Source organism: Ochotona curzoniae, unplaced genomic scaffold, assembly GCF_017591425.1.
Source record: "Ochotona curzoniae isolate NIBS_2020 unplaced genomic scaffold, NIBS_Ocur_1.0 contig_1274, whole genome shotgun sequence".
In the NCBI taxonomy this organism is placed as follows: Eukaryota; Metazoa; Chordata; class Mammalia; order Lagomorpha; family Ochotonidae; genus Ochotona; species Ochotona curzoniae.
In genome coordinates, this window is record NW_024465023.1 from 4,070,240 (window position 1) to 4,083,271 (window position 13,032).

Consider the following 13,032-nt stretch of genomic DNA (forward strand, 5'->3'; position numbering starts at 1 on the left):
TTGCCAGAGTGGGCCCAGTATAATTACAAAGGTCCTGAGTATGGAACAGCATCAGGGGGATGATTCAGTGTGCGCCAGGCCTGACTAGTTGCTGCTGGTTTGGGTAATGGAAAGTGGCCACTCACCAAAGACTAGGGGAATGCTTTTGAATCAGCAAAGGGCCAGCGAACAGATTCCTTTCTACAGCTTCCAGAAATAATGCAGTCCTCCCAACACCTTGACTTCAGTCCCATAAGACCCATCGGGACTACTGATCTTGTTACAGCACCAACAGGAAACCAATATAGAGAATTTGAATGATGGTTTATTTTATTTTTATTGGAAAGTCAGGTATACAGAAAGCAGAGAGACAGAGGAAGATCTTCCACCTGCTAATTCACTCCCCATGCAGATGCAACAGCCAGAGCTAAGCTGATCCAAGACCAGGATTCAGGAGCCAGGATGAGGACTTAAGTTGTTAGGCAACCGTGCCGGGCTCAGGACTTTGCTCTTATATTACTCCCTTAAACTTCCAAACTGCAGTTCCCCAATTTGTCTTCTTCATGTTTTATTAATATTAGTTGCTTTACATTATGCAAACATATAAATGCAGTGTTGTTACTTTTCTGAACCACATAGATTATAGGTACATTTTTATTTGTTTTTTTTATTGTTTTTTCCTTATGTTATTAAGCACCTTGAATTTTTTATTTGCTTAGTTTAAAAGGCACTCATTTGAATCCTCTATATTGGGGCCTGGTACGGTAGCCTAGTGGCTGAGGTCCTCGCCTTGCATGAGCCAGTGTCCCATATGGGCACCGATTCTAATACTGGCTGCCCCACTTCCCATCCAGCTCCCTGCTTGTGACCTGGGAAAGCAGTCGAGGACGGCCCAAAGCCTTGGGATGCTGCACCTGCATGGGAGACCCGGAAGAGCTGGCTCCCAGCTTTGGATAGGCATAGCACTGGCTGTTGTGGTCACTTGGGGAGTGAATCATTGGGTGGAAGATCTTCCTCTCTGTCTCTCCTTCTCTCCGTACATCTATCTTTGCAATAAAAATAAATAAATCTTAAAAAAAACTAAACATGCTGCTATAGAGCTTTAAAACAAAATGGATGTTTACTTGTGAAGTCATAGAAGCAAATTATGAAAGGCTAAGCTAACAACCATTCCTTTGTTTTGCTAAGCAGGCATATAATGTGCAGTTGTGTATATATATACACATATATATATCATGTGTGTAAATATATAGGGGAGGTTTTCAAAAAGTTCATGAAAATGCATGTCATGAAAAATATGCATGTATTTCAAAAAATTTTGCATGAAATAAGCTAATCTTTTCATTAGATTTTTCCATAAACTTTTCAAAGTGCCCACACATATATTATACATATAGGCAGAAAGACAGAAACAGCTAGCATGTAAAGAAATGTGCGTGTGTGTGTGTGTGTGCGCGTGTGTGCGTGCACGCAGAAGGAGTAACCATGTGCCAGAGCCCCACAGAGCACCAGCACACTGCGGAGCTAACCCAGACTGGTAGGAATAGATTCTTTGTTTTGTTTTGTTCCTTCCTGTACTTTCTAGGATTTTCTCCCCCACTAAGCATGCATTACTCCTGTCAGAAAAAAGTTATTTCTACTTTTGCATGCAAAAATAAATAAATAAACTTTTTTAAAAGAAGTGAGCATCTGAACTCCTAGAGACTAGCTGCCATAGCAGCTGTCACCAAAGATTGCACATGTGGCAATTAGCACAGCCAAGAAAATATGTCAACTTCCTTTATGAATTAACCCTCTCTAAAACATGGCTGAGCCAGGCATGCTCCAGAAGTACACTGGAGCTATTACTACAAATCCGCACACTTTCCACGTCCCCTCGAGGGTCTCCGCTTGTCCCAGGGTCTGTGAGGACATAACACCTCCAGCACTGCCCGACAGCTGGTTTCTAGGCAGCATGCAGAAGGCCGCCTAATGCAGTCTCCTGGGTCGATGGTGGCTGTGCCCTGGTATTTCCACGTGTTTCAACTCTAGAGCTGAAGGTAAAGGCAACCAGGCAAGGGACAGGTTCTTTCTTTTTAACTGCAAGTTAAAATTCTCTCAAATCATCAAAAGCAGAGACCTTGCAACGCTTCCACCAGGGGGCTCTCAAGCCTTGATTTCCAGATCGGTTGATGCCAGAGCAATGCAAACGCAGTAGGGCAGACCCTGTGGTCAGTCCCTGCTCTGCTGGTTGGTCCTGGTCAAGTGTCAGCATCTCTAAGCACCTTTCCCTCTCACCTGAAAGGAGAGGCAGACAGCAACCACTTCAACCCTGGCACCTGCCACCTGCTAAGGCAAGGGCAGAATCCCATCCTACTGGTCCTGCTGTCCCCAGCTTGGGTCATCGGAGAGATCTTGAGCAGAAACAAGCCATGCACGAAATATTGTCAGTTTGTCTTTGAGGTGGACTATCAGAAATCTCACCCTGACCTCTTCATCAGAATTGCCCTGCTGCTACAATACCTGTTGGCCTGCATGTGAACTGGGTTACTGGGAGAGCCAGGCTGGGCAAACCAACTGTATCCATCGGTGCATGCAAGAGCCAGAGTAAAGACAGGTGGGTTGGGCTTCAGCTGGTAAATGCTGGAACTAGGAGCAAGTCCTGGTGAACCAGACTGCAGACCACCTGAAGAGTGCAGGATCCGGGTTAGGGAGTGGGTCCAGTAAGGAAACTGTGGGCACCTCTCTTATGGTCCGCAGCTCCAACTGGTGCCAAGAGAACCAGGACTGGGGGCAAGTCTAGCTAGACAGGTGGTGGCTCCCACTGGCATGAGGGCTGAGAGTGGAGTCAGTTGGGTTGTATACAAGAGCTGAATGGGAGGTGGACCGGACCAGTCCACTGCACATGCTGGCAGGCACAGAAACCAGGGCTAGGGGTTGGCCCAGTGGGGATTAGTGAGTCACTCTGACTGGGCTGCAGCTCCCCCTGGTGTACACGGGGACTGAATGTGTGGTGGGAAGAGTTGGGCAGGGTTGTAGCACTCACTGGTTTGCATGAGACCGGGCTGGAGATAGATCTGATTTAGCAATTGCAACTATCATTGCGTGTGTAGGCTGACTGGATGACAGAATGAGCTGGACTCCGTACTGGCTGGAGCACATGAGAGTTAGGTCTGGAATCATATCAGATGAGATTTGTGGGTCCCCCCAACTAACCCACTGGACTCAGAACTCCAACCACAGGGAGAGTGGCAGGACCTGTGATCTGACAGTAGAGTGTATGTGCCTCAACCAGGCCACCTCAGTTACTGAAGATGGTGCAGTGGACAGCATGTCCAGATGCACATGGAAAATATGTCAGTCTACTGGAGCCTGCGGAGGACATCTGATATCATAGCAGAGGAAGGAGGGCAGAACAAATTGGTCAACTATCCCAGAGAAGTATGACAGCAAATGAAATGGGAGACTCTGAAGTGGACTGGGTCAGCCAAATGACCTTGAAAGGACTTTCTCAGCCTTGCGTTGGCAAGATCGACAGCACATCAGAACTATCCAAATCACTTGAACAGAACCCTCAGAACATGCTCCACATCAGGGACCCTGGGTGGCCATTCCCCATCCCTGGGTACTGCAGCTGGAAGGCTAGGTGTGGCTTCTCCCCTTGTCTTCCCCTTCCTCCCAGGTATAGAAGAAGATAAAGAAAATGTAAAAAAACAAACAAACAAACAAACAAAAAAACAAAAACCACACACACACAAACAAAGAAAAGAAAAAGAATTGTCCTGCCTTGGGCCACCCATCACACCCTACCTCCTGAAGGCAGGAGTCTTGCACTTCAGGGGCTGCCAAGAACTGATCTCCTTGAGGTCCAGGACTTTACCCCAAGTCTGGATGTTTCTTTAAACAAAAATAGCCCAGACCTGCTCCTAAGCTCCTAGCCTGAGCATTCAAAAAAATAAGCACAAAAAGGCAGCCAAGATCTTGGACCCCTCCCCATTCACAGTGGCACAAAGGGGGTGGGAATACAAAGCATTTCCCAGGCAGGCCACTTGCAGACCCTAGGAAAGGACAGCTGCAGGCAGAGATGCACTCATGACCATTAATTGGGCCTGGAACCACCTTGCTGCACTCTGCGGCGAGGAGCATTCACACTTCATATTAAACGGGAGACAAATGGAAAATGCCCAGCTCGCAAGGATGCTCAACCTGTGAGTGCTGACTAGCCACCTGCAAGCCTGTTTTCTCAAGACAGTATCTGGTCAACACTTTCAAGGGTTCAGACTGCCTGAGTGTGGGCCCAGTGCCTACACGGTGGGGAGGCACTGCCCAGACAGAGAGACCACAAGCATACCTGCAAACTCACAGGGGAAATGGTTTAAAAATTCCTCCATGTTTAAACACACGTGAGAATGACTCAAGTTGCACAAACCAACCCACACATTCCAGGTTATGGTACTGAAGCTTAGATAATAGAAAAAAATGCTGAGAGCTACAGGCTCCCATGCTAAACTCCCACCTACACCAACTCACCTTTACAAAAACGTCATCATAGGCAAATATCGAAATATGTTTACCAGGAATTCAGACCATTAAAACTCATCAATGCAAAGTAAGATCGTAGGCAAACAATGCTGGCCAGATACATGAAACAAAAAACCTGTGCAAATGAAATTACGTGATGGTGGGCAGCCAAGCACTGACCAAAATGTGTGTGCTGGCCAGCGGTGCACCAGCAGGGCAGCACTTCTGTTCCACCCCCATGCCCAAGGCCACTCCTCCAGATCTCCCAAGGCCAGGTGGGAGGTTCCGTTGTGAGGCCGTGGGGCGGCCAGCGAGGAGCACACTGAGTTTTCCCACTGTAACAGCAAGTAGAGATCACACGGTTGCAGCAAGCAGAACACAGAGGAGCAAAGCATGGTCCACGTGCGGACATAGCAGCTGCTGGCACCTGAGGGCAGCTTGTGCTGCCAGGGGGTGAAGCTGCACCACCCTCACACAGCTGCCTGTGAATGGCAGGATTTTACATAGTATTCTATGTACTTTGTTAAAGAATAAAATCTCAACGAAATGAATTCCAAAGATCTGATTGGTTTCTATTTATGAGCCTGGTAATGCCCAATCTACAAAATACAAAAGAGCTCCAATGCAATAAGCAGAACGGGCATGAAAAAGCAGGGAAAGCAGGGAAAGAAACATCTCGGATTGGTCATTTCAAGGTTACATTACAGTGATGTCAGCCAGATCTCGTTGACTTAATAGGATTTAGGTATCGCCTGTCTCCCGACTCCTTGGCAGGTCAGACCTTACCAGAAAATTACTTAGGTTTCAGTTTGACAACATGCAACTTAAGTGATAGTGACTCTATTTGGGGCTTGCTTCTTTATTTTAAAAAATCCACTTTTTACTATGAGGAAAGAAGTTTTTATAAAGAAAAACACTGAGATGAGATTGAAATTTTACATAATTATGTTAAATATCTAAAGCCAATATTTTATCAAAATATCAACATAGCACATAAACAAGGCTACTCACATTTTATGATGCCAGTGCAATGAAAGTAAAGCGAGTGAAGAAGGCAGCCTGCGGGGGGAGAAGCCCAGCCCTCCGTTAACAATTTGTAAGTGGTTTATGAGTGACTTTTCTTTTCTCTGTTGAATATAGTAAAAATTGTATCGTATTTGTAAAGTTTGTCTGAAAATAAGTAGGAAAGTCATTTCTTCCCATCAACTGTGTATCATTAACTAAAATCTGCGGATTCCAGCTTTCCCAAGCCACAGGAAGGGAAGTGCATTGGAAGTGGAGCAGCTGGGATACGGACCGGCGCCCATAAGGAATCCCACTGCTTGAAGGTGGGGGATTAGCCAGCTGAGCCATTACATTGACTCTCTATGCTCTTTTCCAATTTAAACTTGCTGTTGTGAGAAAAAAAAAATTATAAAGCTTTTGTAATTTGTATTCTATCTTGTTTTTCCCTTAGGACAAACTTGTGCATATCATCATTTTAAACGCTTTAAAAAATCTGACAAAATATTAAATTTGAAAATTGCCCTTTACTCCTCAATATTATATACATTTTGCAAGCACTTTTTAAAAAAGGATTTATTTTATATTTTATTGCAAAGTCAGATACACAGAGAGGAGGAGAGACAGAAAGGAAGATCTTTCATCCGATAATTCACTCCCCAAGTGAGCGCAACAACCGGTGCTGAGCCGATCCAAAAGCAGGAGCCAGAACTTCCTCCGGGTCTCCCACGCAGGTGCAGCGTCCCAAAGCTTGGGCCGTCCTCAATTGCTTTCCCAGGCCACAAGCAGGGAGCTGGATGGGAAGAGGTGCCACTGGGATTAGAACCAGCGCCCATATCAGATCCCAGTGCATTCAAGGTGAAGACTTTAGCCACTAGGCTATCGCACTGGGCTCAAGCACTTCTGATAGAGTGTTTCTTTTCAGTTCAGTTGATGTGTGTTACATTCCTATCTGTAAGGTAAAATGCATGATGGTTTTTTTCTTTTTACTTTAACATGTATTGATTAAAAAAATAATATTGATTAAAAAAATAATACAGATCCCAATAACATATTTGTTGATTTTTCTCTGTTCTAACAGCACATATACACTAATTAATTTTGTGAAATGTTAATTTTTAATAAAATACTGTTACTCTTTTTGCCTGAGGAAGTTACTTGGTACTGTCTCAAAGTGCAGAACATGTTATCTGTAAAATACCTATCTGGAAAACATTGCATGCTTAAGATCGAAAGCCTAAAAGGAAAAGACTTGCTTTATAATGTGGAGTAAAAAACAAAGACTAGGGCCCGGCGGCATGGCCTAGTGGCTAAAGTCCTCACCTTGAACATGCTGGGATCCCATATGGGCGCCAGTTCTAATCCCATCCAGCTCCACTTCCCATCCAGCTCCCTGCTTGTGGCCTGGGAAAGCAGTGGAGGACGGCCCAAAGCCTTGGGACCCTGCACCCATGTGGGATACCCGGAAGAGGTTCCTGGCTCCTGGCTTCAGATCGGCATAGCACCAGCTGTTGTGCTCACTTGGGGAGTGAATCATCGGATGGAAGATCTTCCTCTTTGTCTCTCCTCCTCTCTGTATATCTGACTTTCCAATAAATAAATAAATCTTTAAAAAAAAAATAAAGACTAGACCATGCGTTGCTCACCTAGCATGCTTTGCATCCTTGTTGACATTTAGTAGTTGGACAATGAATGAGTGAGGAATGAGTAGAACATGCTTGTGGGGAATCACATATCTAAGTAGCATAAGGTAATCCATCACGTTTGATGCTAACTAGGAAGAATCTGAATTCTCTGATTGGAAAAGAATTGAGAAGTTTTTTGATAAGTCTATTGCCTCCTGCTTTTCCTGCCCTGTATGCTAGCCTTTTACAGGCACTGGGAAGACAAGATTATTAAGGAAGACATTCACAGGAACATGAAATTGCGATAAAGTTAAGGTCGAGAGAAAAGTTGTCCTGCCTGATTCAGCATGATTCCCTTGTCCTGTTTCTTTCCTGTTGTTTTTATTTTTTAAATTTCAAAATTCTGAGTCACAAAGAGAAAGGGAGAACAGGATGTCTTCCATCTGCAGGCTCACTCCCCAGATGGCTGCCACAGGCAGGGCTGGCTCCCACGTCAGGGGCAGGGACCCAGTGACTTGGGCCATCTTCCACTGCATTCCCAAGGCCAGAGGGGAGCAGCTGACTTTACATGCTAAGCCACGTCAACCCTTTCTGTCGATTTTTTTCTGTTTCACTTTGTTTTGCTTTCAGTTTTACTGTTGATTTTATAAGCCTCAGAAGCCACCATTCTCATAGCCGATTGCTGGTTTTATTTATTTATTTATGTTTTTTCTTCTAGATTGCTGGTTTTAAAGGATGATTCATTTGGCCCAGCGTGGTAGCTAAAGTCCTCACCTTGAACGTCCCAGGATCCCATATGGGCGCCCATTCTAATCCTGGCGGTCCCACTTCCCATCCAGCTCCCTGCGTGTGGCCTGGGAAGGTGACCTTGGGACCCTGCACCCGCACGGCAGACTCAGAGGAGCTCCTGGCTCCTGACTGGCTCAGTACCGACTGTTGCGGCCGCTTGGGGGTGCGTCATCAGATGGAGGATCTTCCTCTCTGTATATCTGATTTTGCAATAATAAATAAATAAATCTTAAAAAAAGATGATTAATTGGGGGGCCTGAGTAAAGTTTACCCGGGATCTCTCTGTATTATTCCTTATATTGCACGTGACTCTATCATTATTTCAATATAACTTTCAAAGATTTATTTATTTATTCTGTTAAGTCAGATGTACAGAGAGGAGGAGAAACAGAGAGGAAGAGCTCTGTCCATTGATTCACTCCCCAAGTGTCTGCAACAGCCGAGCCTATCAGAAGCCAGGAGCCAGGAACTTCTGGGTCTCTCACTCGGGTACAGGGTCCCAAGACTTTGAGCTGTCTTGTATCGGTTTTAGAACTGGGATTAGAACTGGCTCCCATATGGGATCCTAGCACATATAATGCAAGGACTTTGGCTACTAGGCTACCGTGCTGGGCCCCAGAGGCACATTTCATTTTATCCTATTTCTTTACTCATACAAAAGTCATAGAAATCATCTTAAAATAGAAAACCTGTTACTACTAACAACTTTAAGATTCTAACAGTAATCTTCAATATTTTTCAACTGAAATATTTTTAAAAGATTAATTTTTATTGCAAAGTCAGATACACACACACAGAAGAGGAGAGACAGAGAGGAATATCTTCCATCTGACGATTCACTCCCCAAGTGACTGCAACGAACGGAGCTGAGCCAATCTGAAGTCAGGAGCCAGGAGCTTCTTTCAGGTCTCCCATGTGGATGCAGGGTCCCAAGGCTTTAGGCCATCCTCAACTGCTTTCCCAGGCCACAGGCAGGGAGCTGGATGGGAAGCGGGGCTGCTGGGATTGGAACCAGTGCCCATATAGGATCCCAGCATGTTCAAGGCGAGAATTTTAGCTGCTAGGCCACTGTGCCAGGCCCTCAACTGAAATATTTATAAAAATAATCAACTGTTTGAATTACATTTACCCTTAACATAGTCTCTTCCACATCATCTGTCCCTTGATGTTCCTACTCTTTCAATTTTTTGAAAGTCTATTTTAAGCAGAATGGTGAACTAGTTTAGCTCTGTAATTGATCTTAGCCAACAGGCCAAGAAGCGACGAACTAGCTTAGATCTGAACCCGACACCTGGGTCACTGCATTTGTTGCCTCATTGGTCTTCCTGCCTCCCATCTGTCCTCCCCGGAATCCCCATTGCCGGTGATAATCAAATGAGCACCACAAAGCACCACTCTTTGCTTTTCAGTCTAGGAAGATAGCTTACATAAAATCCTAAATGTTCCATCAGCTTTCAAGGCCCTTTCCGACTGGCACACCTCAGGTGTCCCCAACTCTACAAACTACTGGCAGACATGTACAGTAAGCTTTATTGGTTTCTCCTAAATCTTGCTTTTCTCCATGACTCAGCTTACAAATTACCTCCACTGAAAAGAAAGTTTCAGTAAGAAACCTTAGCAGGGGTTGGCACTGCAGTGTACCAAGGCAAGCCGCTGCTTGTGACACAGGCAGCAATCAACACTGAGTGCCAGTGGCTTGGATCCAGCTTCTGACCCAGCTTCCTGCCTGGGAAAGCAATGGAGGATGGCCAAAGTATTCAGGCCCCTGTCACCCACTGAGATACTGGAAGGGGGTCTCAGGTTCCTGGCCCAGTTCCCGCCACTGCAGCCATTTGAACCAATGGATGGAAGTTCTATCTATTTCTCCCTCCTTTCCTGTGACTCTACCTTTTAAATAAATATTTTTTTTAAAGTTCTTGGCATGCATCCCCTGACTATTTTCATCATATTAGTCTTCTCCACTTGGGGATTTGTCACCTCTGAAATTTAGCATCTGTGCCCGTGCAGGAACGTTAACATAGCAGATCTGTTGTCCTTGATGAGGATGCAGTTTACAAGGTTGGCGCTAGGCTACTACCTGGGAGCTTAGATCTCGGGTTTCCCACCACTAACTGGTGAATGCTCAAACTGCTGCCTAAGTATCACGCCTTCTGCTGAACACTCGCTTTCCCTCTCAGAAGTCTGGAATCTGGATACATGCCTGGCAAGGAGTGAATCATGACCAGCCTCCAATAAAAGCTCTGGCTGCTGCCTCTCTAGTAGGATGCCCAGGCTGGCAACATTTCACATGTGCTGTCATAAAGTGCCACTGCAGGAATGGAGCACGTTCCACATGACTGCATTGAAAGAGGAACCTGAAAATCTACATGTAATTTTCTTAGGATTTTGCCCCCTGCACCTTTAGTGTTTGGTAATTTTACTGTGAGTGTGATCCTGCTGAGTCCTGCTAAGTGAATCATCTACCCAGGGATCCCTACCACCAGGATTATTGTTCTTAAGCTTTTGCACTGTTTGGGGTGTGTGTGTGTGTGTGTGTGTGTGTGTGTGTGTGTGATTAGATTAAGTCCTGTCCAACAATTTTCTAGAGATTGACTATAGCCTGTAGCCTCAGAAAGTTGATCATTTATTTGGGGAAATAACAAAGTAAACAGTAATAATTACAGAGCAAATCAAGTAAGATAAAAAGGAGCTTTGGTGAGGATTTACAACAGTCTTTAAAGTAGGGTTTGCTAAGAACAGAATGACAGGGGCTAGCATGCTGGCAGAGCAAGCTAAGCCTTTGTGGTGGCATGCTTAATGGAAGCTGGTTCATGTCCTGGGTGCTCTGCTTCTGATCCAGCTCCCTGCTGATAGTCTGGAAAGGTGGGCTGAAGTGCTTGGCACCTGCACCCATGTGGAAAATTCAGAAGCTTCTGCCTCCTCACTTCAGATTGGTGTTCAGCTCTGGCTGTTGCAGCCACGGGGAGTGACCCAGCAGATGGAAGATCTTCTGTGTCTCTCCTCTCTCCACAACTCTGCCTTTCCAAATAAATAAATAAATAAATAAATCTTAAAACACAACAAACAAGGTGATGATTTGGCTTAGAGGTCAAGACACTGTTTTGGATGTCCACAACCTACAGCAGAGTGCCCGAGTTTGAGTCCTAGCTCAGTTCCTGACTGCAGCTTCCTGCTAACATGCACCATTAGAGACTGCAGGAGAGGACTGGCGCTCTGCAGCCATGCAGGAGAGCAGCATCGAGTTTCCAGTCCTGGCTTTGGTGTGGCCCTGCTGCCTTTGTCAGGAAAATGAAATAAAATTCTTCCACAGAAAAGTTAAAAGAATTTGCCTCTTTCAAACCTGCCCTACAAATGATACTTCAAGATGTTCTCTTGACAGAGAAGAGGAAAAGCACCCACCCAAACCAAAGGCAAATGTGAAGAACATCCCAGTAAAATAACAACAGAAGACTAAATTAATGAATAACCCATTGCTAAAATGACAGGACCAAATAACCACCTATTTGTATTAACCCTCAATGTAAATGGCTTAAACTCATCAATGAAACATCATAGATTAGTAGACTAGATTAAAAACACAAAACCCATCTATTTGTTCCCTATAGGAAACATATCTCACCAACAAAAATTAGTGGAAACTATATCTCATAGATTTTGATTTTTTTTAGTTTCATCTCTTCAAAACACTTTCTTCTGATTAAATTCAATGACTCATATATCATACAGTAGCATCGTTTTCTTCAAGAAGGTTCTTGATTTTTTTCATTTCTTTAGCGACACATTTGTTAGTTTATTTTTTTCTTCCTGTTGTTGATTTTGCTTTGTGGCTTTTCATCTAAGGGGGTGTATAGTAACTGTGTAATGGAGACTATCATATCCAGATGTGAGGATACAATGTAGTATGCATCTCTACTCCCAGACAAAGATGGACTCCAAATGAAGCTGTTTACTATATGCTGCACTTTCTCCCATTGTCCACACCTGCAACGATGGACATATAACTATTTATGAAGAACTATACTACAGTAACAATATAGGGGAACTCGAAGGAGGGGGAGTGAAGATTCTTGAGAAGGGGATAAGGGAAATCTCAGGGCCTATGAAACTATTATAATAAAAAGAAGTAAAATTAAAAAACAAAGATCCATGCAAAAAAAAATCAGCTTACAATCTACATCTATGACCTGTTGTCATCAAATTACCAGAGGAAAACATGAGGGAAACTGTAAGACACCAGCGTAACTCAAGACTTCCTGGGAAAGACTCCCAAAATTCAGTAATAAAAGCAGAAGCAGAGAAGTGGGATTGTATTAGCCTAAAAAAGCTTCTGAATAGCATAGTAAACATTGCACAAGCAAGGAGTAACAGACATAACGGGAAAATATTTGTCAGCTATGCAATTAAGAAGTGATTAATATGCAGCATCTATAAGAGCTCAACAACTTCAACAACAATCCCATTAACAAACAGACAAAGGATATGAACAAGCAACTTTCAAAAAAGATAAAATACAAATGACAACATAATAAAATGCTCAGAATCACTATTCAGCAGCGAAATGCAAATAAAAATCACAAACAGGAGGTTTTTACCTCACCCAATCAGAACAGCTATCATCCAAAAAATAAATAAATAAATGCTGGTGAGGATGTGGGGAAAAATGTATTTTACGCTTGCTGGTGGAAATGTAAACTAGTACAGCCATTAAGGAAGACGCCATGGAGATACCTCAGAAAACTCAAAATAGATCTACCATATGGCCTAGCCACCCCACTTCTGAGAAGTACCCCAACTATATGGGATTAGTATATTAAACAGTTAGCTGTACTCAGATGTTTATTCCAGTTCAGTTCACACTACCTAAGGACATAGAATCAATGCATATATCTATCAGCTGATGACTTGATAGAGAAAATGTGGTATCATTACACCATGAAATGCTACTCAGCCAGAAAAAAAGAATAAAATCAACAGGCCGGGTCATGCCAGGCTGCACCATCCAATGGCAAAGGTCATGACAAGTGAGGGACTATGCCAAGCTGGGTCAGAGCAACCACAGCCACGTGTAAAGTCTATAACTGGGAACACACCTGGTTGGGAAGCTAAGTGGACACCATGGCTGGGCTAAGCACAGGGC